This window comes from Panthera onca, chromosome A3 (assembly GCF_046562875.1).
Source record: "Panthera onca isolate mPanOnc1 chromosome A3, mPanOnc1 haplotype 2, whole genome shotgun sequence".
In the NCBI taxonomy this organism is placed as follows: Eukaryota; Metazoa; Chordata; class Mammalia; order Carnivora; family Felidae; genus Panthera; species Panthera onca.
The window spans coordinates 138701838-138727863 of NC_138341.1; the positions used below are offsets into that span (position 1 = coordinate 138701838).

At 65.5% G+C, this 26026-nt stretch overlaps 1 long non-coding RNA gene across 7 annotated transcripts; it reads right to left on the minus strand.

Annotated features, from left to right (window-relative positions):
• Positions 1-344: 344 nt before the first annotated feature.
• Positions 345-9783, minus strand: LOC145715400 (uncharacterized). 7 transcript variants are annotated; one of them, XR_014137513.1, is made up of 6 exons: positions 9027-9783; positions 6954-7042; positions 6597-6797; positions 5180-5271; positions 3803-4066; positions 345-3718 (listed from the first exon to the last, which is right to left on the minus strand). It is a non-coding gene; the product is annotated as an uncharacterized LOC145715400 (long non-coding RNA). The 7 variants fall into 7 exon arrangements; XR_014137508.1 differs by having other exon boundaries at positions 345-2285; positions 2412-4066; XR_014137511.1 differs by having other exon boundaries at positions 345-4066; positions 9434-9783.
• Between the last annotated feature and the right edge of the window lie 16243 nt (positions 9784-26026).

A 26026-nucleotide genomic window follows, 5' to 3' on the forward strand; every position in this document is an offset into this window, starting at 1 on the left:
GTGTGCGCGATGTGGGTCCTGGGGCAGGGGTGTGGCCACGAGCCCCCTGTGTCTGACGCGGGCCCGGAGGTGGGGCTGTGGCCCGTGGGTGGCTGGCACACCTTTCCCGTGGCTGTGGGGCCCGGCCACCCCCTGCAGGGACACTGTCCCCATGCACAGCATTTCCGGAGCACACAGTGACATTTATAAACGCTACATGCAGGGGACAAGAACCCCCACCCCAAATTAAACAGAACCCCAGAGAGCACCCACATTGGCCCTGGAGAAAAGCCATCTGGGGGCAGCATCTCCACGGTCTCTGCAGTGGGACTCACTTGGCAGCTGATTCCTTGCTCCAAACGGGCTTGGCCCCCCCTTTTTTTTTTTTTAAAGCACCTTTATGACAATCTCAGAATGGATATTTATAGGGCAAGAATGAGGGAACAGGCTAATTGTGGCTGAGATCCTGTTGGATCAACACCCCTCGGCTTCTGGTGACAGCGTGTGAGAGAGATAAGCCTCACCCTTCATCCCGGGGCTCCTGGCCGTGCTCCCAGCGTGGACACGAGGAGGAGACCCCCAGGAGACCTCAGCCAAGCAGGTGGCAGCCTGGTGCTGATGGTCAAAGGCAGTCAGGGGCTCTGGGGACGTTCTTAGGACCCTGCCCTCTGCGTCCTCTACTGCGCCTGCTCTGGGAGCCCAGGTGCCTGCCTGCAGGATCCTGTGTGACCAGGAGCCGGGACCCTGGTGGCCCTCGGACATCCGGCAGGGCAGCTGGAACCATGCACCCCAGGGGCGCCCGGGGTCCGCCTTGGAGAGGAGCGGTCCTCTGAGGTCTCCTCCACCTCCTCAGCTGAGTCCCAGCGAGGGGAGAGGGGCAGGGAACGGGTGCCCCTCAGGCACCACCAGAGTGGGGTGGGAAGGGCTGGGACGGCAGGGAGCAGCCAGACATCGGACCCGGGGAGTCCGCTTTGCCAAACGCGGGTCCCGCACCGCTTCCCCGGAGTCTGTGCACAGGAAAGCGAGGCTGGCTCTCCTGGACGGGGTCGCGGCCTCCTTTCCGATAGTGAGGGCGTTCGAAGCTAAGTGGTCCCAGACGTTTCTCCTGCAGGCGGTTCTGTTGATGCATCTGGAGAATTGCTGAGGGCTAAGCCGGGTCTCCTTTTGTGCAGAGAGCGGGGTGGGGGGGGGGCCTCCGCCCAGCTCAGAAGAAGAGGAAGGTGTGAGGTGTGGCGAGAAGGTTTCCAGGCCACAGAACAGCCAGACCAAGGGCTTCCTGTCTATTCTCCGCGTCCCTAAGAGCTGGGCCCTCTTCCCAGGTGCCGGGCGGAGTAAGGCTGGTGGATGTGCGGGCAGCCCGTGATGCTGGGCATCGTGTCCCCCTGCTCGCAGTTGCCACCGGGTGATGGGTCATCCGGGCTCCTTCCCAGCCCAAAGGGCCCGCAGCCAGCCGAGCCGGCCCCCACCTGCCGCAGCCCCCTGGCCACCAAGGTGATGTCCATCCTGCTCTGGCCATCCCCAACGTCCCCAAGCTCCAGGGAGAGCAGGTCAGGCCCCCTCGGGGTCTCCCACGGCCTCAGAGGTGTCTGAAGAGGGTCTGGGACCACCAAGTAATGACCACGATGGGGTGGAGCCCGCAGAAGCGGAGAAATGTGTACAAGCAGGTGGCGGGCCCACCCTGGGGGGTTTCAGGCAGTCCCCCAGTTCTGCTGGGTGACGATGTCTGTCAGTGGAGATGTGCTCCTGTTTGAAAGCTCGTTCTGAGGGCTGCATCCCTGCTGTGGCTGAGTTTTCACGTTTAAGGTTTTGTAAAATGCAGCCAGTCGGTTAAGTGTCCGACTTCAGCTCAGGTCACGATCTCACAGTTCGTGGGTTTGAGCCCCACATCAGGCTCTGTGCCGACAGCTTGGAGCCTGGAGCTGCTTCAGATTCCGTGTCTCCCTCTCTCTCTGCCCCTCCCTCGATCGCTTACTCTCTCTCTGTCTCTCACACAAAAATAAACGTTAAAAAAAGAAGAAAGAAATGGCCCCTGGGCCGTCCCCTCACCCCGTCCCCTGCCCAGTCTCCAGGTCTTTGTGGTCAGGAGCCTCCTTCTCCCTAGAAATAGGAATCTGTTTCTTGATCCAGAAGATACTTCCCCGGGGCCTTCTGGGTGCATCTGTGGGGAAGGTCAAGGGTTGCAGGGGGCAGGCTCAGAGGGCCCCGTGCCAGCTAAGCTTCCTTCCCTTCTGAGAGGGGTCCATGGGAGTCCTGAAGAGCGGACAGGCTTCAAGGCCGGCACAGCCCTTGTCGCCCCCAATGACAGCCTGAGGGGCCAGAGGAGACGGTGAGGGGGGAGAAGTCAGAGTGTTGATCCAACAGGATCTCAGCCTCAGAGCCCCCGGGGAGGGCACCGGCCCGGACCCCGCAGCTCCCCTCCTGCCTCGCCTCACCCCTTGGGGCTGTCCTCCTCCTGCCCCGGAGCTCGGTGTTGGTGGGGCCGCATCACGGGGCAGGTCCCAGGCCACCCGGCGCGAGCCCTCTCCCGAGGCCCCCGGTGCACCGCATGGGCCAGGCCCCCTGAATCGAACCACGAGCCACGAACCACGAACCACGCCTCTATGATGGTAAAGCTGTCACCATTCTGGATGCGACGTCTCTGGAAACAAATTGCTCTCTGCTGACATCATGGCAATGAAATATAACTTCTTTACGAGCTGTCAGGGAGGGTTTCCCGCTGCCATTATGGCGATGTATGCACATTTGTTTTGCTGTGTGCACACGTGCGTGCGTGTGCGTGTGTCTGTGTGCACGTGTGCGTGTGTGTTGGAGCACCAAGGCCAGGCCCAGTCCAGGGACCACGGTCTCCGACGGCCATGCTGGCTTCGTGCAGCCCCCACGCTGGCCCAGGGCACAGGAAGCTGCTGGAAGCCGGGCAGGCTCTGGGCACCTCGCCTCCCTCAAGAGCCGGATGAGCCCTTCCCGGGCTCCCCCTGCTTGTGAGCAGTGCTGACCAATCACCCCTCCCCAGCCCAGTGGTCTTCCTGACCCACAGCAGCCGGTCCTGCTCTCCCAGAGCAACATGTGGGCATCTCTGGGGTCACGGTACCCCTCGACTGCCCCTGGCTTGCTCGTCCTCCGTGCTGGGCCCTCCCCGTCCAGCTAGGAGGGTCTCCTGGACCGAGGGGCACAGGCAGTGCTGTAACACAGGGCCGCACGCGTTAACACAACACACATTTATTCCCTCACGGGAGGGGCGCTGGGAGAGCCGAAGTGCCCAGCGTGGGGCAGCCCCGACTCCAGGTGCTGGGGGACCGTGGGGACACAGGGTGCGGCTGACCCTGGCCTCCACTTACCTTTGCTGTTTTTTTATTGAGGCGAAAATCACAAGACAAAACCCCAGACACTTTAGGGTGAATAGCCAAGCGGCAGTTAGCACACTCACAGTGCTGGGCAGCCTCCCCTCCTCGTTCCAGAACGTTCTCACCCTCTAGAGGAGGCCGGCATCCATTAAGCGGCCAGTCTGCGGGGCATCCCCGCCCCCAGCCCTCCCTGTGCTGTCTGTTCTGGACACTTCGCAGCCGAGGCGTCTCGTTTTCTCACCTCCCCCGTGTCGCAGTCCTTTCTGTGGTCGGATTTACCAACCAGCACACGACAGACGGACAGACAGACGGCAGTCGGGTGGTTTGGGCTCCTGCGCTCGGGGACGCGGTGGGGGTGGGGTGCATCTCAGTCCCTGCCTTCTTTCTTCCGGCCGAGCCTGGGGTGGGTGGGTGGGGTTGCAGGTTGCAGGAGCCACAGACCTCGCTCCGCAGTGGCCGCTGTTACTGTCCTACATTCTCACCTGCGACGTCTCCGCGTCCAATTTCGCCTCGTCTTCGCCGACCCTTGTTATTCTCTGGTTTTCGGCTTTTGGTGGTTTTGCGGCCGTCCTGGTGGGTGAGAGATGGTGTCTCGCCATGGCTTTGACTTGCTTTTCGCCGATGACACTGAACATCTCTTTGTGGGCTTGCTGGCCACCCGCACGTCCAGTCCTCCGCCCGTCGCTTTTGTTGGGGGAGCTCCGCTTACCTTAACAGAGGCCGTGGCAGGGCGTGTTGGCCGCGGTCTGAAAGTACAACCAAATTTTAAAATAAAACCTAGGTTTCGTTTCATTTTACTTAAAGATTTGTGGACAAAGTGACCAAAAGCCAAGTCTCGTCAGAGGGACACAGCTGGGGACAAGAGGCACCCAGGCAGGGGTCAGGGGAGCCCCACATCTGACTGTGGCCTGATCCTCCCAGGGCACTGGCCCTGCCTTGCCCCTACCCCCTCCAGACCCCAGCCTCACCTCTAACCCCAAAACTGAACACACAGTAACATGGTTCTAGCCGTGCCTCCCCACCGACCCCCACGTGCCTCCCCACCGACCCCACGTGCCTCCCCGCCCCCACGTGCCTCCCCACCGACCCCCACGTGCCTCCCCACCCCCCACGTGCCTCCCCACCCCCCACGTGCCTCCCCACCCCCCACGTGCCTCCCCACCGACCCCCACGTGCCTCCCCACCCCCCACGTGCCTCCCCACCCCCCACGTGCCTCCCCACCGACCCCCACGTGCCTCCCCGCCCCCACGTGCCTCCCCGCCCCCCACGTGCCTCCCCACCGACCCCCACGTGCCTCCCCACCGGCCCCCACGTGCCTCCCCACCGGCCCCCACGTGCCTCCCCACCCCCCCACGTGCCTCCCCACCGACCCCCACGTGCCTCCCCACCCCCCACGTGCCTCCCCACCGACCCCCACGTGCCTCCCCGCCCCCACGTGCCTCCCCGCCCCCCACGTGCCTCCCCACCGACCCCCACGTGCCTCCCCACCGACCCCCACGTGCCTCCCCACCGGCCCCCACGTGCCTCCCCACCCCCCCACGTGCCTCCCCACCGACCCCCACGTGCCTCCCCACCCCCCACGTGCCTCCCCACCGACCCCCACGTGCCTCCCCACCGACCCCCACGTGCCTCCCCGCCCCCCACGTGCCTCCCCACCGACCCCCACGTGCCTCCCCACCGACCCCCACGTGCCTCCCCACCGGCCCCCACGTGCCTCCCCACCCCCCCACGTGCCTCCCCACCCCCCCACGTGCCTCCCCACCGACCCCCACGTGCCTCCCCACCGACCCCCACGTGCCTCCCCACCCCCCACGTGCCTCCCCACCCCCCACGTGCCTCCCCACCGGCCCCCACGTGCCTCCTCACTGCCCCAGTCTAGTCGCAGATGTATCGAGGACCTGTTGATGGAGTCATTCACTCATTCACTCGTTCATTCCTTCAGTAGATCCTCTGAGTGCAGAAGACAGGAAGGTGAGGGATACAACAGTCCTGTCTGGGGGGCTTTTCTTGAGCTAACGCCGCAGCACTGACCCTGCCCCCCACCCCACTGAGGCTTCGTGCAGGGGCTCGGCCTCATCACGCCCACGGGCCATGGCCCCGCTTGACCGATGGGGAAGCTGAGTCTCAGAGAGTCAGGGAGTCGCCTCTCCGGCCCCCCCCCCCCCGTGGCGCCCTCCCGCACCTCACGGGGCCACCTGGCGGGGCCTTAGGGACGCCGCACCCCTCTGTCTCCCCAGGGAGGGCTGCACACCAGGGCCGCCCCCCCCACCCGCCCCCCACCCCGGCCCGCGCCCCCAGGGATGGCGCTCCAGGAAAAGCTCTCAGTCAGAAGCCACTGCTCCCGGGGGCGCTCCCGGCTCCATTACTGTCGTCCGAGCTTCCAGGAAACGGCTCGTCTCCAGTGGCCCCTCCGCCCTCCACTCAGTTCAACGGGCGAGAGGCCCCGTGGCCCAGAAACCGCACGGCTGCCACCGGCCCGGATGCCAGAGGCCCCTCCCCGGGGACTCCTCACCCCCAGGCGGGCCCCTGGGGACCTCCTCTGGGGTCTGCAACAGCCTCTGCCCAGGGGTGTCCTTCCTCGCGCCCGCTCAGGGCCTCCTGCTCCGGCGGGGACGGGCCATTTTCCAGGCCCTCCCGTCGGGGCTGAGCCCCGCGCCCACTCTCGCCTCCCCTCTGCAACACCCCCCTTCTCGCTCCCGGGAGATCGCCCCGTCCTCCTGGGGTCCGCTTGCCTGACCGCCCTCCACGCCGCGACAGAGCTGGAGGGCAGGCTCTTCCAGAGCCGGCCAGAACCTCGGTGCCTCTCCCCGCTGCACGTGGCCCCGTGGGTCCAAGCGGCAGCCGTGGTGGCCTGGGGCTCCTGACGGCCCAGCCAGCCCCACCCTCACCCCTGCACCAGAGCAGCGCCACCATCGGCCCGCCTGCCCACCCTTGCTGTCCTGGGCAGGCCAGGCTTGGGTGCCCCTCTGGGCCCCTGTTCAGCCTCCACAGGAGCCTCCCTGATCTCTCACCTACATGGCCACCCAGGCCCCCCCCATCCCTCCCCCAAACCTTCCCTCCCGGAGCCCCTCAGCACGCAGCGTCGCGAACAGGCTTATTTGACTCCACACCCCTGCCGCCCGTGCCCAGCACAGCTGCTCGGATGTAGCTACTGAAACCAAAATTAATTAAATCACATCAAATCCAAGGTTGGGGTCGGTTGCACTGACCCCGTTTCGAGACCTCGGCAGCCACAAGCGCCAGGTGGCCCCGTTTGGTGAGGGCAGTGCACCTGCCTGTGCTGGAACGTTCCCCCAGATGGTGCGTGGCCCGGCCTCCGTGGCCCCGGCGGGTGCCAGGCAGGCCCCTGGGCTCTTGTTGATGAACGAAGGAGGGAGGCGGGCTGTGGGGCTTGCTGGCCGCTGCTGGGTTCATCCGCACACACCAAGAGGCAACACCTGCCACCTTCCACGTGTCTCCAACATGTGGCGGTCTCCCTGGGGTGGGGGTTCCGTCAGCATCCGACGCAGAGGGCACCGGGTCTGTCTTGACCCTCCGGGCAAGGGGCTCTGGAGGACAGCGGGGGGCCACTGCCCAGCGCCACCCCTGCCCTGGGACCTCGGGCGAGTCTGCTCCCTCTGACCTGCTCCTACCTTCTCGCCAAGTGGGGATGACAGGAGGCCCGCCTCTTAGTGATGCTTTGAAGATCCACACATAATCCACACAGAAGCTTCCGGAATACCTGGAAATGCCGGTGTTGTGGATAAATGAATAGAGTGCCCTGTCATCTGGCTTTGTCCTTGAGACCTTGGGGACCCCTGGGCACTGGCCACCCAACCAGCCTTTCTTCCAGGGAGAGACAGCCCTTGTCTGTGCGTGCCGGGCTGCCATCGGGAGGGTGACTATCTGGGTGATTTATGGTGGGGTCTCTTCCCCGCACTCTCCCCCGCCCCCATCGCCTTGGACTGTCTTTACTGTCATTTACGCCACCCTCCCTCGCCCACCTAGGGGCCTGGCTGCCTTGACCTCCTTGGCCAAGCTCTAGACGCCCTCCTGTCCCCACCCCTGCCCACCAAGGGGACAGGGGCATGTGCAGGGGCACTGCAGACACCCCCTCACTGTCGGGGGGCCAAACGGCTGGTTTCAGAAAAGCACTTCGACCAAAGCTTGAAACCTCTCAGGGTCCCCGCCTCCCCTGGGTGAACGAACCCAGGCCCCCTCAACTGGGGTTGCAGGCCTGCGAGCAGGGCCTGACTGCCCCCCGCTGACGTCTCCACGTGGGGGCTCCCAGATGCTCAGAGCTTCTGGGAGCGCCGCACCCCGCCCCCCCCCCCCCCCCCCCGCTGCCTGACACCCCCACCCCGTGCCGTTGCCCACTCTCCTGGGCCTGTGTGGCCACTGCTTGCCAGCATGTCCCTCCCTGCCCGCCCCTGTCCCTATGTGGGGGTCCTCGCAGACCCTGCCCCCAGGCTGGGACCCTGCAGCTCTGGGCCTGTGGGAGTCTGCCCCGAGAAGTGTGCACACCCCTTCCCCACGCCCGCAGCTGGGCCAGGCCTTCAAGGCACAGGAGGCAGGGAGGTCTGTGACATGGCTTTTCTGGGACAATAGAACATCTTGCTGCCTGCACTCTAGTGGCCAGGACTCCACAGACAGTGAAGCTAGCAGCCCTCTGCACCCCGTGTGGGCCCTGCCCCCCACCTTCAGGGAAGTGGGTCCGTCCTGCGTCCTGGGGGCCCCGGGGAGACAAGGAGGCCCACGCGGCTCACACGGCTGTGGGGGACAGTTGGCCTCCGCGTCCGGGCCCCGTGGGGACAGGCCCCTGCAGGCCGTGCCCAGCACATGCCCATTACATCATTGTGGCACGGACCCAGGATGGGGGTGCTCTGAGCGTAGCCAGAGTGTGCACGAGGATCTCCCACTAGCGCGTGCCCCCCGGTTGTGGGCCTGGGGTACCCGGCGGTGAGCCGGGTGGCCTGGCTTTCTGTCCAAGGTGACCTGTGGTCCTCATTACTCAGAGCTGGCTTGGGAGCCTCCGGAAACCCCGGTGGCTCTGTCATCACCTGACCTGGGCCCCAATTCTGGCCAGAAGGGCACCAAGTGAGACCCTGGGTGGCCTGGGTGGGGCCCCGTCCCCGGAGGCCAAGAGCGGGGGGGGGGGAGGCGGTCGGCCTCCCCGCCTGGGTCTCCCCCCGGGCACCCCCGGAACAGGCTGTGTGGCCCGGGAGGCCACTGCTCCTGCTGCAAGAGGGCCCCTCTGTCCTGGGCTGGGCTAAAAATAGCAGGGGGGGACGGCAGGGCAGGGACAGCCGGTGGGAGGCCCGTGGGGAGGGGCCGGAGGGGGCCGAGGACGACAGCTCGGGGCCCAGGACCGGCCGTCAATGGCGCTGGTGCTCCCACCCTGTTCCCGGTGGCCGGCCAGCCGAGGCCCAGCTGACAGGCTATTTTTTCCCCTGCTTGACTAAATATGGTCAGGGAGCACAGCCCGAGGGGGCCACTTGGCCGGGGCCGCGTGTTTGGGATGCTTGGCCGGGTATATAAGGACTGCAAAGGTGAGGCGGGCTCCTGACCCGAGGGGGGCCCCCATGCCCGCTCCGGCCCCTCGGGTCAGCCCTCTCCTCCCATCCCCTCCCCTCCCCCGCCTGCGGGAGGCTCGGCGGAGGGCCGTGTGCATGTGTGAGCCTGCACACCCACGGGACCGTCCCCTTTTGTTCCGCCCTGACCTCTACCTGGCGCTGACCCCGGCTGGGGGTGCGGGAGCGTCTGCAGACACAGCCCAGCGCGGGGAGGGCTCAAGGTGCAGGGGCTCGAGGTGGCTCCTCCGTAACTCTGCATCGCCCGCCAGTCCTGCGCCTCCGGTCCCTCCCTCCCTCCCTCTCTCTCTCCCTCTCTCCTCTCAAGATCTCCCTTCCAGCTAAGTCTGCGCGGCTGCGGGAGGGCTGGGGGAAGGGCCGGTGCGGAGGGGGGTGCGTGGTGTCTTCTTTCCCTGTGCCTGCCCCCCCCCCGCCCCCCAAGTGCGGACGCATCGGGAGCTCTGGCCTCCCCCACCCCTGCATTCGCGATTGGCTCCGGGAGAAGGTGGATGGTGCCGCCACGGCTGCAGCATCTCCCTGGGAGCCACGCGGGCGCATCGTACCGGGAGCCGCGACCCTGCGCCCGCTGCCGCTGTCGCCAGCCCGGCTGGAGGGGCTCCGCGGTGAGTCCTGCTCAGCCGGCCCGGACGGCCCCACAAACTTGCCGGCCGCCGCGGTGGGGGTGTGTGTGCCTGCCGGTGGGTGGGAGCCGGGGCGGCGGGCCGCGTGGTTCCAGCGGGGGCGCTTTGGAGTTTTCTCCTGGCTCGCGGCTCCGTCCGCATTTGGAAAACTGCAGAGCCAGCAGCCAGCAGGCCGGGAGGGCGCGTCCAACCGGGATGCACGAACTTTGACATGCGGGCATTTTGCAAGGAAGCAGCTGCCTCCAGATGCCCGGGGCGGACGGGGGTCCTGGTGCCGGGGTGGGGGGGTCCGGGGGGGGGGGGGCCAGGGGGGAGGCCGGGGGTGGGGGTGGGGAGGGCGCGATGAACCTGCCCCGAGGCACAAAGCTGGGCGCTGGGAGTGTGGTTAAACTTACCTTGGAACTTGCAGCGTTAACGGTGGAGATGCTGGGGCAGGGGGTCCCAGGCCGGCGGTGTGGCCGCCCCAGGCTGGGACACTAGACTTCTGTAGTTGTCACGGCCCCCATGGTGGGGGTGGGGGGGTGGAGGGACCCTATGCTAGGTGCGCCCCGCGGGGAGCCTATGTGGCAGAGACTGGGGGCTGGATGGGGGATGGGGCGGGGGTGGGGAGCAGCCAGGGGTCTCTGCGAGGGATCATGACCTCCACGCGGCTGGGGGTGGGGCGGGGGGGGGGGTGGAATCGCGGCTGAGGAGCGCTAGGCGAGGCCGGGCAGGGTGCCAGCCCGCTGCTCCCCCCACCGTGGGGTCCCTTGGAGGTGGCTACTGCTCACTGTCCTCACAGGATGGGAAACTGTTTGAAAAGTGGCCGGGGTTCGTGTTGGGGCAGGGCGGAAGCTCGCGGGACTCTGGCCGGACCTAGTCTAACCCCTCCTGCCCTTTGGAGCCCCCCACTTTCCTCTGTGTCCCAGATGCAGCCTGTGTGAAGGCCTGGCATGGGGAGGGCGGTGAGGGAGGGTCCCCGGCCTGAGCAGTGCCTCTGAGGCCTCACCTGTCAGAGGCTGGCAGGGAAATTTCTCGTGCGAGGGTCTCGAGGGCACATTCTGGGACGCAGGGGGGAGTGGGGGTGCCCCGGCCGCCCTTCTCATGCGGGCTGCGTGAAGGTGATAGACGAGAGCAGCAACACGAAGATGGGACGACGGGACGTCGCTCCTCAGTGTCTTTCTGTAGGGTGGCTCTCTCCTGTCGGTGGGGGGGGCCTCTTGGAGCCCAGATCACACAGCCCCACGGAAAACTCCAGCCTGGCTGTCCCCGGTGCAGCCACCACGGCCCAGGGACTGGAGAAATTGCTTACTTGCCTCTGCATGCTGCAGGCTCTGCTGAGACACAGCCCGGCCCCGGGGACGGCAGCGTCCGGACGACCCTCTCTGGGCCCGTCTGCACAGGACAGGTGGGCTGCCCGGTGGGCAGGGGCGCGCGGGGGCGCCCCCGGCCTTGTCTCGCTGATAGAATTGAAGTGTGTTCAGGCCCGGGGCCACGTCCGGCCACACCAGGACCCTGGGCCCAGCTCCTCTGTCTGTGCCCAGCCCGGCTCCTGCCCCCAGTGAGCCTGCCTGCCCCCGGCTCTCTCCCTCTGCAGGCACCTGACAGCCTCAGCGTCCCACTGCCCCATCCGCGGGCCTCACTCACCCTGGCGATGGCAAGACCTCCCCTCACGGACGCCTGACGCCTCTGGGCGCAGGCTGGGGGGGGGGGAGGGTCAGTGCTCCTTCCTGTGGCGGGGACCTGACCCAGAGGTCACACTGCTCTCTGTCAGACTCTGCGGTTCTGACTCCTGGCTTCGGGGCGGCCGTAGAAGGCAGGCGATGGGGACGAGGGGCTGCTTCTATCACAGGGACATTCTGAGATGCAGTGACAACAATATCGATACAATTAAGTGTTCCAAAGTGCTTAGCTCGCCACTTGCTAAGTTTACTTAAACCCTCTCTAACGGGTTCATTAGAAGCTGGTGAGCACCGGGAAATTCATTAACGGGAAGGCGGCCCCTGCGTTTGACAGTAAATTGCTATTGATCAGGCCCGGTGGAGGCCGGGCGCGGGCCACAGGAGCCAGGCGCCCCTGGGCCACATCGCCAAAACTGGTGGCAGTGCTCGGTGGCCCCGGCACCCGTGTGAGCTGCTCGCTGGTGCCAGCCTCTTCTTGGGGGCCGTGGCAGAGGGCGTGACGTGCCAGGAGGGGAGAGGGAGACAGAGGCGAGGAAGGGACACAGGGAGCCACAGAGGGGAGCAGGAGTCGGCTCTGCCCCCCACTGGGCCGGCACCCCCCCCCCCACACCCCCCGGCACAAGGGGCTGGCTGAGGCGAGGGCCGCCTCCCAGCGGCTCCCGGCAGCCGCCCTTGTCACACATGTCTTCAAAGACAGAGGCACCGACCGAGCCCTGCCCTTGAGGGCTCTGGTTCCTGGGAGGCAGAACCACCAGGGACCAGCCCAGCAAGCCGCCCGCCAGCTGCCCAGGTAAGGCCTGTCCACTTCTCGGGGGCTCCTGCTGCCCCCCTCTGGGCTCGCGGCCAGTGGTGCCGGCGCCCCGCAGACTCTGGCCACCCGGCTCCCTGATCGCCCCTGGTGGGCTCCTTCTGAGCTGCAGTGTCTTTGCTCCGGCCTCCCTGTGCACTTGGCCGGGACAAGGTGCCCAGATGGAGGGGGGGGGGGGGTGCTGAGAGGAAATGGCGCATCCCTTCTCCGGGGTGAGGGTGGGAGGTGACAGCCTGGGTCCTTGCTTTTCTTGTTCCATTGACGCAAAACCAGAGAACTGTGGGGCGAGGGAGGCTTTCTCGAGACTTCGAGCGGGTTTCTGCCTCTGCCCTTCCTGACCATGTGTGTGCACGTTCCCGTGAGCCCCAGACAGAGGGGGAGCCCTGAGGGCAGGGGGCAGGGCAGAGCTGGAGGGCGTGGGGCCTCGAGCACAGGTGAGGCTCCGGGCAGACGCCCCGTGGCCTCCGTGGGGCCTCCCCTTCCCGGAGCCCACGTGACTGTACTCATTGAACTACCTGCTTGGGAAACATACTTCTTTATATGCCCATATGGACCTAAGCTATGGAATGTAAAGAAGTATGTATTTCAGGCGGGGACCTCTCACCCGCGGGGCCGCCCGGGGGACAGACGGACACACAGACAGCCGGGCAGGCGGCTGTGGCCGGGGCGAGGCCTCCGTGGCAGGCCGCCTGGGCGTCAGTGGACGGCCCTGTCCCCTGCCGGCATTGTTCTGTCACTTTGCCTGTGTCAGCAGGTGGAAGCGTTCATCAGACATTAAATATTCAACGTGCTGACTGCGGCAGAGGCAAGGGGGCCTTGTGGCAGGAGTGGGGTCCGGCGCGGGGGCTGGAGGGCTGGGGGTGGGGGCCTTGGCTTGGGAACGCAGGGTGCCTGGGGCTCCGGGCCATCGCTTCTGGACACCCTGAAAGGGGTCACGTGCCAGTAGAAAGGGCTGTTTGTGAGGTAGGGGCAGAAAGCTATTCACGGCCACTAGAAGCGCAGGGAGTCCCCTCAGGGTCAGGGAGTCACGCGGGGCAAGGAAAGGGAGGAGGGAAGGGGCTCCTGTGGCCACGTGGAGACCCTCCTTGTCTCTCAGGAGCCGTACTGTGAGGCGGGGACCCCGCAGCACAGTCCCCCGGGGACCAGCAAGCAGGGTCAGAAGGCCCATGGTGCCAGGCCCCGCTCCTGCCTGAAAACACCCAAGCCCTGGACCCCGAGGGCCCCTCGGGAGCCCGTGGGGGTGAAGACAGAGACCGCAGGGTTGGAGTGTGGCCGGCCCTGAGCCCCTCTCCTCAGCTGGTCCTGCCCCAAACCACTACACCAGCCTGAGCTGTTCTCCATGTCCGCGTGTGACCCCGGCCCCTGCCAGGAGAAGAGCCCGGGGTGTGCTGTGGGCCCCGGGGCTGGGTGGTAACGGCCCAGGAGATGAGGGCAGAGCCTCTGTAGAGGCGGTCTCCAGGGCACTGGTCCTCCTCCGGGGAGGCTGAGGGCAGAGGGCCCCGGGGCAGGGGTGGGAGGGGGGTGGCTGGCAGGGGCCAAGCATCTCTGCCAGTCTCTGGCCCTCAGAGTGGGGTGAGGCCAGCGTGTCTGCCCAGGGCACGTCCTCCTCGGGCTCAGGGCTATTTTTCCAATGTGTGTGTCATCTCTGCTTTTCTGGGCGTCCTTGGCATTGCTGCCTGGGGCCCACGGCAGGTGCCCCAGCCCCTCCCACACGCTGACCTTTGGCAGGAACGCGGCTCTTGCATGGGGGTGGGACAGGGAGGGGCAGGCCAGCAGGCCGCCTCCTCCAGCTGCTGGGAGCATTGGGTCTGGGGGCAGCTGGGTTCCCTGAGACACTAAGGTCCCACCAAGGAGCCGGGGGACTGGCAGACATGGGCGGCTCCAAGCTCGCACGTGGCTCCCAGCTGCCGGGCCGGGGGGGGGGGGGGGGTGGGGGCGGCGGGGGGGACACCGTAGTCGAGGGCCACTCCAATGGCGTGCATGTCCGGGAGGCAGGATTGTCCTTGGGAACGGCCCTCCTTCCAGCCACGGGGCCCAGAGGGGTCAGTGCCCAGCGTCCCCAGGAAGGTCATCTCTGCCCTATGCCTCCGGCTCCGGCCACAGGGAGGGAAGTAGCAGGGCGCATGGCCACCGGGCCTGGCCGCAGACACACGGCTCTTCCCCTAGATGCATCCCGCTGCACATTAGGGCTTTATTGCAGGATGTGGTGTTTAAATAAAAGCATTAGTGTTTTGGAATCAGGTTTGACTGAGCAGTAAAGCCAGGGAGTTCGCAGGGAGAGAGCTGTAAATTGCCACCCGTCTCTTGATTGGCCAAATTAAGAACGGGCACCACTTGGACGCCTCCCGATGGGAGTCTTGGGGGCGGCTGGAATTTTCTGTTCGGGAAGCCCTAGTTCTTGGCTTCCCGGGGAAGGAGCCAGGGAGGGAGCCCAGAGCAAGCGTGGCTTCCGAGTTGGGTCTTTGGGCCTTTCTGTGGGGGAAGGAGACAGCGGCAGGACAGTGTGTGTCCTCTGCCCAGAGCTCTTTTCCGGGATGGCCTGCCAGCAGAGATGGGCTGCCGCGGGGGCCCTGGGGCCCTGGCAGGGGGAGAGGGCCCGGGGCGTTCCTGGGTGGGGTCAGAGCTCCACCCTCTTAGGGCTTGCCTGCCACCTTGGGGACGTGGGCTTTGTGAGGTCGTGGGGAGAAACCCAGGTCGGGGGGGGGGCGGTGCCCCTTTCTCTGAGCTCTAAGAGTGAGGAGTGGGGGGGCTCCTGGGTGTCCGGGACACTTGGGTGGATTGCGGGCCGGTGGCAGGCCCCAGATTCTGAGGTAGAAACGGCAGCTCCGAGAATCGCGACACTCATGTCAGTGTGTCATCGGTTCCGTTCTTCCAGGGGACGGCTCACCAAACCCAGCCACGCTCCAAATGGACCTTTGCCGTGCGAGGGGGTCGGGAGGCTGGGGCAGCTCCGTCGCACCGCGTGCCCGCGCTCGTGCCGACCACAAATTGTCTGTAGCCAGGTGGCCACGTGGACTGTGGCACCTGCTTCCAAGGAGGGGTGCTTGTGCCTCTGGTGTGGCGGTGTGCTCGTCACCGGCGGGAAAGCCCTTCCCTGCATGAGGTTTTCAAGGGGGGAGGGCTGGTGAAGGCATTTGTGAACAGGGCTTAGGAGTCTCGTTGAAAACGGTCCATCTCACGTGAAAAACGCTGCGCTAAAGAACAAACGATCGGACTGCCCTGCAGGATGATGGTCGAGCTGCCGCAGCCCCAGTCAATCAAAGTGGACATTGCTGGAACTGCAAATCCCTGTCCCCCCACGGCCTGAGTGAAAACCGGGAGGGCCCGAGCGCTCTTCAGGGCCAGCGCAGAGCACGGGGCGTTGGAGCCTGGAGGCCGGAGGCCTTGTGGGGCAGAAAGTGGACGGGGCGGGTGCGGAAGTGGGCGGGGCCGGCGGGCGGGGGCGGGGCCGGCGCGATCGCATTAATTGTGCCACCTTAGCATAAAGGGTAGCCTCCGTGAGAGCGGCTTTGTGCTGACTCAGCCTCGCTCGCCGGCCGCACGTCCCACTGCAGAGGGCCTCCGCTCGCTGCTGCCGCTCGGGTCCCTGCCTTTGACGCCCCCTGCTCCTCAGGGTGGCCAGGCCTGGGGACCGAGCTGCTGGAGAGGGGCCCCGGGGAGGAGAGCGCGTGGCTTTCTGGGGGACCCTGGCCTGGCCCCGCTGCCCTTGGCCCGCCAGCAGCCAGCCTCAGAGGGGAAGAGGCTGGCGTGACTTTGGGCAAGAGGAGGGGCCCCCGGCATAGCGCCGGTGGCTCCCCAGGAGCTCCTGCCGTCTCCCGCCTGCATCCTGCTTGGGGATTCTCTCACCCGGCCCCACAAGGCCCTGGACCTGGCTGGCCCCGGCTTGGGGCTGCTCCTGGGTGCCTTCCTGGCTCCCCGGTGGGGACTGCCTTCAGCGCTCCCAGGCGCAGGCTGGCTCTGACCCCGGGAAGGCCCAGCCCACCCTGCGGGGAGGGGCCACCGGCGCGGTGGCCCGAGCAGTGCAGGCTGCTGCAGAGCTGTGCAGGCGGCATGCAGGGCTGCGCGTCTCAAGGGCAGGGACAAGAGGGCCGGCTCTGGCAGCCCGGCAGCTGCTCCTGGGGTAGAGACTCAGGGCGACCGGCCCTGAAACGTGGCAGGGCACTGGCCATCGGTGCCACCCACCGAGGTTTCCAGAGGCCCAGGTCTGCTTCTTGTGCTGGGCTGGGGGTGAGACCGGGTGCGTGGGACGGGGCCAGGGACACTGGGCACCGAGGCACCTCCCAGGCCCCTGGTGCCCAGCCCAGGGAGAGAACGAAGGAAAGAAGTTTCCACTGCACGAGAGCCGGGTGGCCAGGTCTCTGGCTGTTCCCCATCCCGGGGAGTGGAGCCCCGAAGGACCTGGTGATTGAGAGTCTGGGGTCGCCCCCACGGGTTCAGATGGCTAGCTTGGGGCACAGAGGACAGCCGCAGGACGGGAGGCTCAGTGACCAGAGTATTTTTAACAGTTGAGTGGTGGGGGTGGGGGAAGGCAGCTGTCGGGAACCTGTCACGGCTTGGGGGTGATACGGGGGGGGGGGCGCTCAGTGGGGGACATCTGGAGGTTGAAGGACGCCCAGGACAGACACACTGTTTTGGGTCCTTGTCCCCCTGGCAGGCCTGTCTGCCGTCGGTCATGCCCACATATGGCTACTGGGCTATGTGTCTGTGCGGCCGCCTGCCCGCCTTGGCCGGTATAAATAGTCCACATTCTCAGCTGTCCTGTTGGAGAGGCTGAACTCAGATGACTCCGGACCAGGGGAGGCCCCAGGCGGCCTCCCTGCACCCTGCCCACCACCCCAGTGCCGGCTGCAGTGACAGGCTGGGGTGGGGTGGGGGGGCTCCGAGCCCTGTGCCCTCCTCGCCTCTCCCCTTCGTGGGCCCCAGGTCCAGGCAGGACCTGGAGACCTCCCGTCGTCCATTTCCAAGGGCACTGAGGGGTGAAGAGGGCCAGGACCCCAACTCTGGCCTGGGGGCTATGTGTGGTAGGGCGGGGAGCCACCTGGCCCGGCTCCCACGGGCTCTGTCCCGCAGCGTGGACGCTGTCGCCAGAGTCCCCTCTATACCTCCTCGTCTGTCCCTGGCCATGGCCTCCTGTGCTGCACACAACAGCTTGCCCCAAGGCTCCATAGCTGGTAGGCCAGCAGCTTCCCAGGGGGACCTGCTTTCCTTCCACCTTTGGCCCAAGAAGTGAATCTCTAATGGTGGAATTTCAAACCGCTCTGCAGCCAGTGGAGCAGGTGACCTTGAGTGAGGGAATAAAAGGGCCTGCTTATACCCCGCAAAGCACGGGGTGCCACTCCCTGCCTGGAGACGGGTAGCTACGCTTCACACGTCTCCGCTGTTGGAAGACCCCGCCAAGCAGGCAGAATTTAGGGTTGGACGTGCGCAGTCTGTGTTAGCGCAGCTCAGGCCTCCCACGGTAGACTGCTGATCCCCCTGACCCGGTGAAGCACGCGTCCCTGCGCTCCGGGCTCTGGCGGCTGCCGGGATCCGTTTCTGCAGGTGGAGGGGGTGTGACGGGGACTCCAGAGAGGGACCACGGAGCCTGGTGGCTTCTTCTTATCTCCGAGCACATTGGCTGCTAATTTGCTCCCGAGCTGCCACTGTCCCCTGACCTCAGGGCTCTCGGATCTGGTTCTCAGCCAAGCGGCTTTCTTTCCTGAAATTATACCAGCTTCTACCCCGGCCCTATCTGTGAGCTAATAAGACACAAAAATCCACCTTACCACTTTTTGCAAAGAACAGCAAAACCATCGTGCCTCCCCCTCGGCCTGTCCCCATGCTCTTTGGGTCTATTTGAGGTGAAATTTATCTCTAGGAGGGGCCCCATCAATTTGCCCTGCTCTTTTGTTGACAAGTTTATTAAAAACCCGGGCAACTCCGTATTAAACTTTTATCAGTGTTGAGAAAGAATACATATGTTTCTGAATAGACAGAAAAGTCACGGGACTGGGCCGAGCGGGTCTTGTGTGGCACCTGGCTGGGTCAGCGTCGCGAGAATGAGAAATGTCTGGGGGCGGGGTTTGCTTTTGCCTTTTCACCGCGGGTCTCCCCCGAGACTCCTTTGTAAGGACCCCGCAGCCCGAATAGAATCCCCGGGAAGGCTCCTTCGGCACAGCCCTGGCCGGGCTGCTCCCGTTCCTGGGGCCAACTGTCGCTCTTTGCTATTTATTTTAATAATTAACCAAAATTTGGAATTAAAAATTAATTTAGTGGTGAATCTGAGTGCTAATAGGTAATGTTGCTGCTGGAGATATATTAGGTTACTTATGTTTAAATTTTAAAAGCTTCATAGTAAAAAACACCAGACGCATCCAGATGTGAGTTGTTGGTACCTCCCGGTGGAGGGAAGGGATCTGTTGGCTGTGTAAGGTATTGTCGCGACCACAGGCCGCCCCCCGGTGGGTATGTGTTTGGGGGGCTGGGGGGCCGCCCCCGGGTGGGTATGTGGATGGGGGGCTGGGGGGCCGCCCCCGGGTGGGTGTGTGTTTGGGGGGCTGGGGGGCCGCCCCCGGGTGGGTATGTGTTTGGGGGGCTGGGGGGCCGCCCCCGGGTGGGTGTGTGTTTGGGGGGCTGGGGGGCCGCCCCCGGGTGGGTATGTGGATGGGGGGCTGGGGGGCCGCCCCCGGGTGGGTATGTGTTTGGGGGGCTGGGGGGCCGCCCCCGGGTGGGTGTGTGTTTGGGGGGCTGGGGGGCCGCCCCCGGGTGGGTATGTGTTTGGGGGGCTGGGGGGCCGCCCCCGGGTGGGTGTGTGTTTGGGGGGCTGGGGGGCCGCCCCCGGGTGGGTGTGTGCTTGCGGGGCTGGGGGGGTTTAGCTTCGTCTCTGCTCTGTGACCTCCAAGGGCCGTGTCTTTAGCTGCAGGTCTGTCTGGGCTGTTGGCTGCCCTTGAGCAGAAGCTGGTGCCACCTGTTCTCTAGGACTCGGGCTGTAGTGCTCAGTGTGCCGGGCCACTGACACCTCCTTCTGGAGGAGTCTGTGTGGTTTCTGCCCAAAGTGAACGCTGTGCCCTGGGGTCCTGGGCCAGGGGCTGTGGGGCAGCGTGGGAGAGAGATGCTGCTCGCCGCCCTTGAGGGACAATGGCCAGGGCCTTTCACTGAGCCGGGACGGCGGTGACCGCCGTGACAGGGCTTGGGTTGACATCGGCTATGGGCAGGGCGTGGCTGGCCCTCCCACATGGGGAAACTGAGGCTCAGAGAGGCCGAGGAAGCCCGCCGAGAGCCCCCGACGGGTGGGTCAGACTTTGGGACAGCTTAGGGTACAGGGGCAGCCCGGTGCGGCCCAGGTTGTGCGGGGAGCTCAGCTGCTCACTGAGTCCTTGCTGAGTCCAGGGCCCTTACCAAATGCCGGAGAGCTTCCCGGAAGAGGTGCCAGCTGCTGCTTGGGCCCCGGGGGGGCACTTGGGGGCAGTGCCAGCAGCACCACAGTCCTCCGGCTCTCGCGTTGGTGGTGTCGCTGCCCCACCGGGACCTCTCGGGGCGACGCCAGCCACACGTCTTGGCGAACACCCCACGCCTTCGTCTACACGGTGGTTCGCTCCAATTATAACTAATTGGACACCTAGTGCATGTTCATAGCGTCTAATTTTCTATCGATTTTAACAGGGCCGTTGGTGTTTTCCGCAGTGATTCCCCACATCCAGTACCAGTTGCTGCTTCAAAAATGCTGAGTGTACTTCCCCGTATGGGACAATTCCGTCAGCAGATGTTTTAAAACCTATTTAATTGTTTTGTTCATAAAATGCACAAAGTGTCTTAGCTGCAGCCTCGGTCTCTCGTGCCCTAGCGGAAGGAGAGGCAGAAGGGCCGGGGAGGGGTTCGGACAAAACCACTACTCGGCTCCAGCCACGGCCTGCCTTTCTGGCAAATGGCACATTCACCGGAACTCGGGGCCCAGCTCTCTGCTGGGCCCTGCAGCCCAGGCCTGGGGCGCAGTCCCTGCCCAGGACAGGCTTACCTTCTGGCGGGACGCATCGCGCATGTAAACGCAGACTTGGTGATGCATTTGCGAGTCGTGGTGAAGGCCTGGCACCGGCCTTGTCTGTTTTCTCTGGAGTCCTCTGGGCTCAGTCCCTTTGCGCCTCCTTCTGGCCCCGGGGTCAGAGTTCCAGAGAGCAGGCGGTGGGGGTAAGGGGCTGCGGGGGCTCCGGAGGCTGCTTGGTGGAGGTGAGTGGCAGGGCCTGAGCTGGGCGGGGGGCTCCTGGGAGGGTGGGCTTGAGAGGCACCTGGGCTGAGCCATGGGTCGTCCAGGGGCTCGTGGGGAAGTCGGGAGCCCCAGACAGAGGCTGAGACCCCGGGATGCTGGGGTGGCGGAAGGCAGAAAATCGGCCAAATTGAGTTAACACGGTCACTGGGCAACTGAGTCAAAGAGACAGGGACCGCCTCCCCCTGGAGCCCCACTGCAGACACAGACCCAGCGAGCCCCCCCAAACCCACCGTCACGTGTGGTAGTCGCTCGTCCAGGAAAGAGCGCCAGAACGTTCCCCAGGCAAGGCCGTGCGGGGGTGCGAGAGCGGGTGGCTGGACATCCACTCCCCCAGGAGAATGGCCACAGGGAGGCGTCCCGAGCCCAGTGCCCTCTAATGGGATGCCAGCATCCCGGTGCCTGGCACGCAGGGGTTTGGTCTGCGCTCCCCGAGACAACCCAGCCAAGACCCCACGGCCAACCCCGTGCCTGGTGCTGGGGCTGAAACCCCTAGGCCACATTTGCTGTGCTCCCTGGCGAGTTCGAAGCTCCCCCCTGCTCACGGACAAGGATCGGCGGCTCTGGACTCGAGCCCCGGAGCGTTCCGGCCTCGAGCAGGGGCCTGGACAGGCCGGGGCTGGACTGACTCGGCCGAGGGCCGCGGTGGGACCAACCCCCCCAGGGGAAGCATGCGGAAGCAGAAGGTCTGTGACTTGGGGGAGATTCCTTCAGATGTGGTGAACATGGCCGTAGGGTGTCAAAGGGGTGGGGAAGGGCCGGGTGCCCCGACGGTGTTGGGCGCAGGGTCGACACGGGAGTGACAGTGTTGGCCCGGGGCAGCTTGTCACATCCTGCTCTGTTTGGAACAGTGGCAGGCGGGTCAGAGCCGGGCCAGTCACTCGGTCTACAGGGCCTTCTCTGGAGGGGAAGGGAGGGCTGGGCTCCGGGGGTCCTCGGGGCCCCCCCGCTCCCCGTGCTCCGCAGCCAGAATAAAAGGGTGTTTACAGGGCTGGGACCTGGCGGCTCCTCGTCCTCCGGGGCCGTCCGCTGGTTGTGGGATGAGAAGCCGGAGGTTTGGGGCTCACCCCGGGTTCCCGGTGAACTTCGGGGCCTGGTTTTGAGGGAACGGCCAAGGCCGTTCCCAGGGGAAGGACCCTGTGGCACCGACCGGTTCACTTCTCTGGGGAGGGGCGCGGGGGCTGAGGTGTGGAGGGGGGTGGTCTGCGGGTTCTGCTGCCCTCGGGCGGCCGGGTATATGATGCTGAGCGGCCCCGCCCCACCCCCCGAGCATCGGTCCCACGGTGTCGGGAGGGCAGGGCAGAGAGCGAGGGCTCTGGCGGGTCAGTGCGGTCACCCCTCGCTGTCAGGCTGGTCTGTGCTCAGAGGGAAGTCCACACACCCAGGACGCAGTGTCCCTGGCACTGAGGCTGCTGTCCTCCCTCGTCATCGATGCTGATGAATTGGGTGCTGGCAGGAAAACTAATTTTCTAAAAAGGAACTTGCTCCGTCAGAGTCACTGAGGGTGGTGAGGTTTCTTCGGCCTCCGCTGGCCAGGTGCCGTCCTCACACTGAACGCGGGGCCCTTCCTGGGAGTCAAGGGGACCACCGTCACGTCCCCGACAGGTCGTAGGGTTGGGGGGGGCAGGGCCCTGGGCACTGATGCGGTCAGCTCCGTGGGTGCCCCTGTCCTGCTTCACCTCCCACAGCCACACAAGGGGGGGGGCTGTCCCGGAATATTCCAGCCCCTCCCCCCTCAGACCCCGTCCACCCCTCCCGGGCCAGGCTGGGCCGAGGTCACCACAGGCCAGGCTCATGGTCAGCCTGGCCCAGGTGGGACCCGGGGGCCTGTCCTGTGTCAGCTCCGGCTGGGAATGTGACCGGGACGGGGGTGGGGGTGGGGGTGGGCAAGTGGTCTCTCTCCCCAGGCTGTTAGCCCCATGAGGGCAGGGCCCTGATGTTTCTTGGCTGGGCCCCGGGGCCGAGACCAGTGGCAGGTGCCAGGGTCCCTGATGTACCAGTGGGGGGCCGGGGAACCACTGCTCTGGATGGAGCCCCTCTGTCCGGCATGGGGCCCCCCACCCCCACCCTGGGCGCGTCCCTCTCACGTTCAGCCCCTGCAGGGCTCGAGGGCCCCTCCGCCATGGTGAGCCCTGCAGGCAAGGTGGGGGCAGAGGCTGGGCGCCCCCACCACGTCCGGACATCACCCTGGGGCCGACTTTGTCATCCACGTCGCTGCTTCCCGTGGATCCCGGAGCCAAATGCTTTGCTAAAGCTGGTAAAATGGAACCAAATCAACTGTTCAATGGATTTGGTCCCCTTCAACCAGCTGTAGCTGCGCATTGATCGCACCGTCGGCCAGGCTGGAGGACGCGGCGGCCACGCGGAGGCCACAGCGGAGGCCACAGGGAGGCCCGGCGAGGTCCGGTCCGCTCCAAGTAAGCGAAACCCCTACCCTGCCCGGGCCCCCGACCGGCCTCGGGTGGGACTCCCGACTGAACCCCACCCCCCCGAGACCCACCTACCCTGCTCCGAGTGTGGGTCCCTCGGAGCTGTGCTCCCTGGGGCGGCCGGGACGGTGGCCAGCTGTGGCTGCCTGCCCCCCCGCGGCCCTCAGCAGGGTACCGTGAAAACGTCCGTCCGTTTCCACACCGGCGCGCTGCTGGGAAGTCTGTCCTGGAGCCCTGCATCCTGCCGGTCCCCGAGAGGCAGACCCCTCTCAGCCTCTGCTCTTTCTCCTTGAGGGTGACCTTGGCCCCAAGGCCCTTCACCATACCGGGCGCCCCTGTCACGCTGATGGCCTTAGGAACGGCTCTGGTGGTGGCTGGGGAGGCCCGCACCGCACGTCCGGAGGTCACTTCAGGCCCTGGCACCACCGGCCGTGGGCAGTGGGGCCCCGCACGCCCTGCCCGGGGGGGGCCCCAGGACTCACACGAGAGGCAGGGCTCCGGCCCAAGGGGCCACTTTGGGAATCCAGCCCAAGCTAAGGACCTCACCCGCCCCGTCTGTCTCATTCCTGCCTGAGGCTGCTCTCGGTCCAGTGTGAGATGTGGCACCTCGCTGGGGACTCTGGGGCACACCCCACGGGTCCTCGGGAGAGGAGAATACCGGTCCTCACCGCCGTCCGCCGGCCCAGGAGCAGATCAGTTAGCTCTTCAATTGATTGGATACAGTTCGCGTCCCTCTCCCATCGCGGCAGGGCTGGAACCGGGTCCCGTCCTTACGGGAGGGAGGTTCTTGTGCAAATACTGTGCCAAGACCAGCGGCCAGCCCTGGCCAGACACCCACTCAGGAAACCCTGAAACTGGCGGAGGCCCCTCAGACACGAGCTACAGTTTGAGTCAGGACACGATCCTGGCCGTGGGTGAGGACACCTGTCCCTAGCCTGCCCCTTCCTTCCTGTCCCTGCAGCCTCACTCTGGGTCAGCGCCTGTGGTTCTGATTCTGGCCTGTGTTGACACCTGCTGGTGCCAGGACCCGAGAACATTCTGTGATGCTTAGGATAGGAAGGGGGAGCCCAGGAGGAGGGTCACGGCAGGGTCCAGTCTAGTCTCGGGGCCCCCTGCCCCTGGCCTTAGCTTTCCCCTCTAAATGAAAGGATGGACCGACCAAAACCCGCTCCCATCTCCACCTGCGCCATGGACACCAGCCCCTGAATTACTGGAAAGGGGGTGCTGCTGGTTCCCGCCCCCTCGCAGGCTGTCTTTGGTCAGGTCCCCCGTGAGACCCACTGCATAGACCAGAGACCCCTCTGCTTCCTTTGCCACGGGTGACCGCACGGATGCTGTGGGTTAAGTGACCGCAGACCCCAAACCGGCCCAAAGTGTGCCCGGCGGGGCTGGCACACGGCCAGGCAGCCCCAGTAAGCAGCCACAGGCAATACGTGAGCAAACGGGCTTAGGTACATTCCAATAAATACTGCGGACGCCGATGTTTGAATTCCATGTAATTTTTACCGGTCATGGGTTTTTTCCCCCCTCGATCCTTTAAAAATATAAAAGCCATCTCGGCTCTCAGGCAATGTGCATGCAGCCATCTGGGGTTTGGCCCTAGGGCCCCAGTTTGCCCCACCCAAAGGGACAGCAAAGACACGTGTTCGGCACAGTGTGCGTGGAAAGCACCACAGAGGCCCCTGCTCTGTTCCTGGTATTAGTTGCTTAGCGGACATTTGGTGAATGAACAGGGGGAGGCCCCCAGGGAAGCCCCTCGCCCGGTCCCAGCTTTCCCAGAGCCGGAGGGGCACAGAGGCCTGGCCCACCCGGCAGGCGAGCGCATAAGCGGGAGCCCAGCAGGGGGGGATGGGTCCACGTTCTCTGTAGCTGGAGATGCTCTGTCCTGAGCCCTGGCTGGGCTGTGGGTCCGGAGGTGGGGCTGTCCCTGCCCCTGGGCGGCCTGCCTGGCTCTCGGCTAGATGTGCCCACGAGCAAGGGCCAGTAGCTGCGGCAGGCATCCACCGGGTACCAGGGCCCAGCTCGGGGCCTAGGCAGGGGGTCAGGGCACAGGGACGCGGGTTCGTCCTGGGGACCACACTTCTTGCAGCCTCACACTCTGCTCATCAAGGCCCCAGAGTCTGTGTCCCCTCGGGGCTGGGCGAGGCCGCCAGAAGGGTGAGGGAAGCGCCCGTGGTCACACGGCAGTCCCCGCCCAGCTCAGCTTAGGGTTGGCATGCAGGGCTGTGGGGCCTGGGCTCGTCCTTCCACCCAGGCCCTTGTCCGGGCTGAGCTTGGGCCGCTAGGGTGGTCCCGCTCGTGGTTTCCAGCCATGCTGAGCGTTCGGCTTTGCGGGGGCCTGAGTATCTCGCCTTGGGTGAGGCTCCAGGGGAGAGCGGACAGGGGCTCCCTCGCCGGGGAGACGGTCTGAGGGGCCAGCGCTCACAGATGGTGCCTGTCGCAGCCCACCGCAGCTGTGGCCCCGTCCCTGTGCTCGGAGGACGCATAGGGGCCAGCCTTCCCTGCTCCGTATCATTAGCTACTCCACTCACCGTCCGGGTCACTCATGGCGGCCCTGGTGCTGAGCCCTCTCGTCCGCTGGGGGTTCCTTCCAGCCACGATTTCCTACCTGGGCTGCTCCTGAGGCCACCTGGGGACTTGTCCCCTCCTGGAGACACGCCGACTTCCCCGGGAGCTCAGGGTGCAGGCCTCCCGGGCCTCCTGCAGCACCTCAGCCTGGCCTGGCCCTCTGTCTCCCTCCGGCCCCAGCGCCCCACCTCTCCTTAGGCCTCGCTGGCCAGGGTGCCCCCCGTGCGTCCCCACGGTGCCTCTTGTCCCTAGCACCCGGCTGTGGGGTCCCTTGTGAGTTCAGGGTCCCTCGATGGGGTCCTCGCCTGGCCCTATGCTCCGGCCGAGACTGTCCTCGGACACTTTTGTCGAGAGGCCGGCGAAGGTTGGTGAAGGCGATGTGCCTCGCAGAACCTTCACGGGAGTCGGGGTGGGCCCGGGGCGGGAACTCGGCCTTCCGGGTCTCCAGGGGGACCTGTGGCCTCCGGAAGCTGCTGAAGAAGGAAATGGCGGTCACCAGTCCCTGCCGACAGCCACCTGGACCAAGGCCGTGCGCCTGACAGCTTTAGGCCTGGCTGCTTCCTGATCCTGGACCTTGAGCTCCTAGAGAAAGAGACCCCCCCCCCCACCCCCCCGCCTCTCAGAGCCCCCGCTGTCCCGACCTGTGCCCCTGCCCTGGACATTCCTTACCCCGAGGGGGCCCTGAAATGTCGCTACATTTCAGTAGAGAAAAGAGTGTGCGCCCTTGAAAGAGATTCTTCTTTCTTGGAAAATGTTAAGATGCTTTTCCAGTAAGTGACCCCAGATGCTTTGTACGTGGACAGTGAGTGA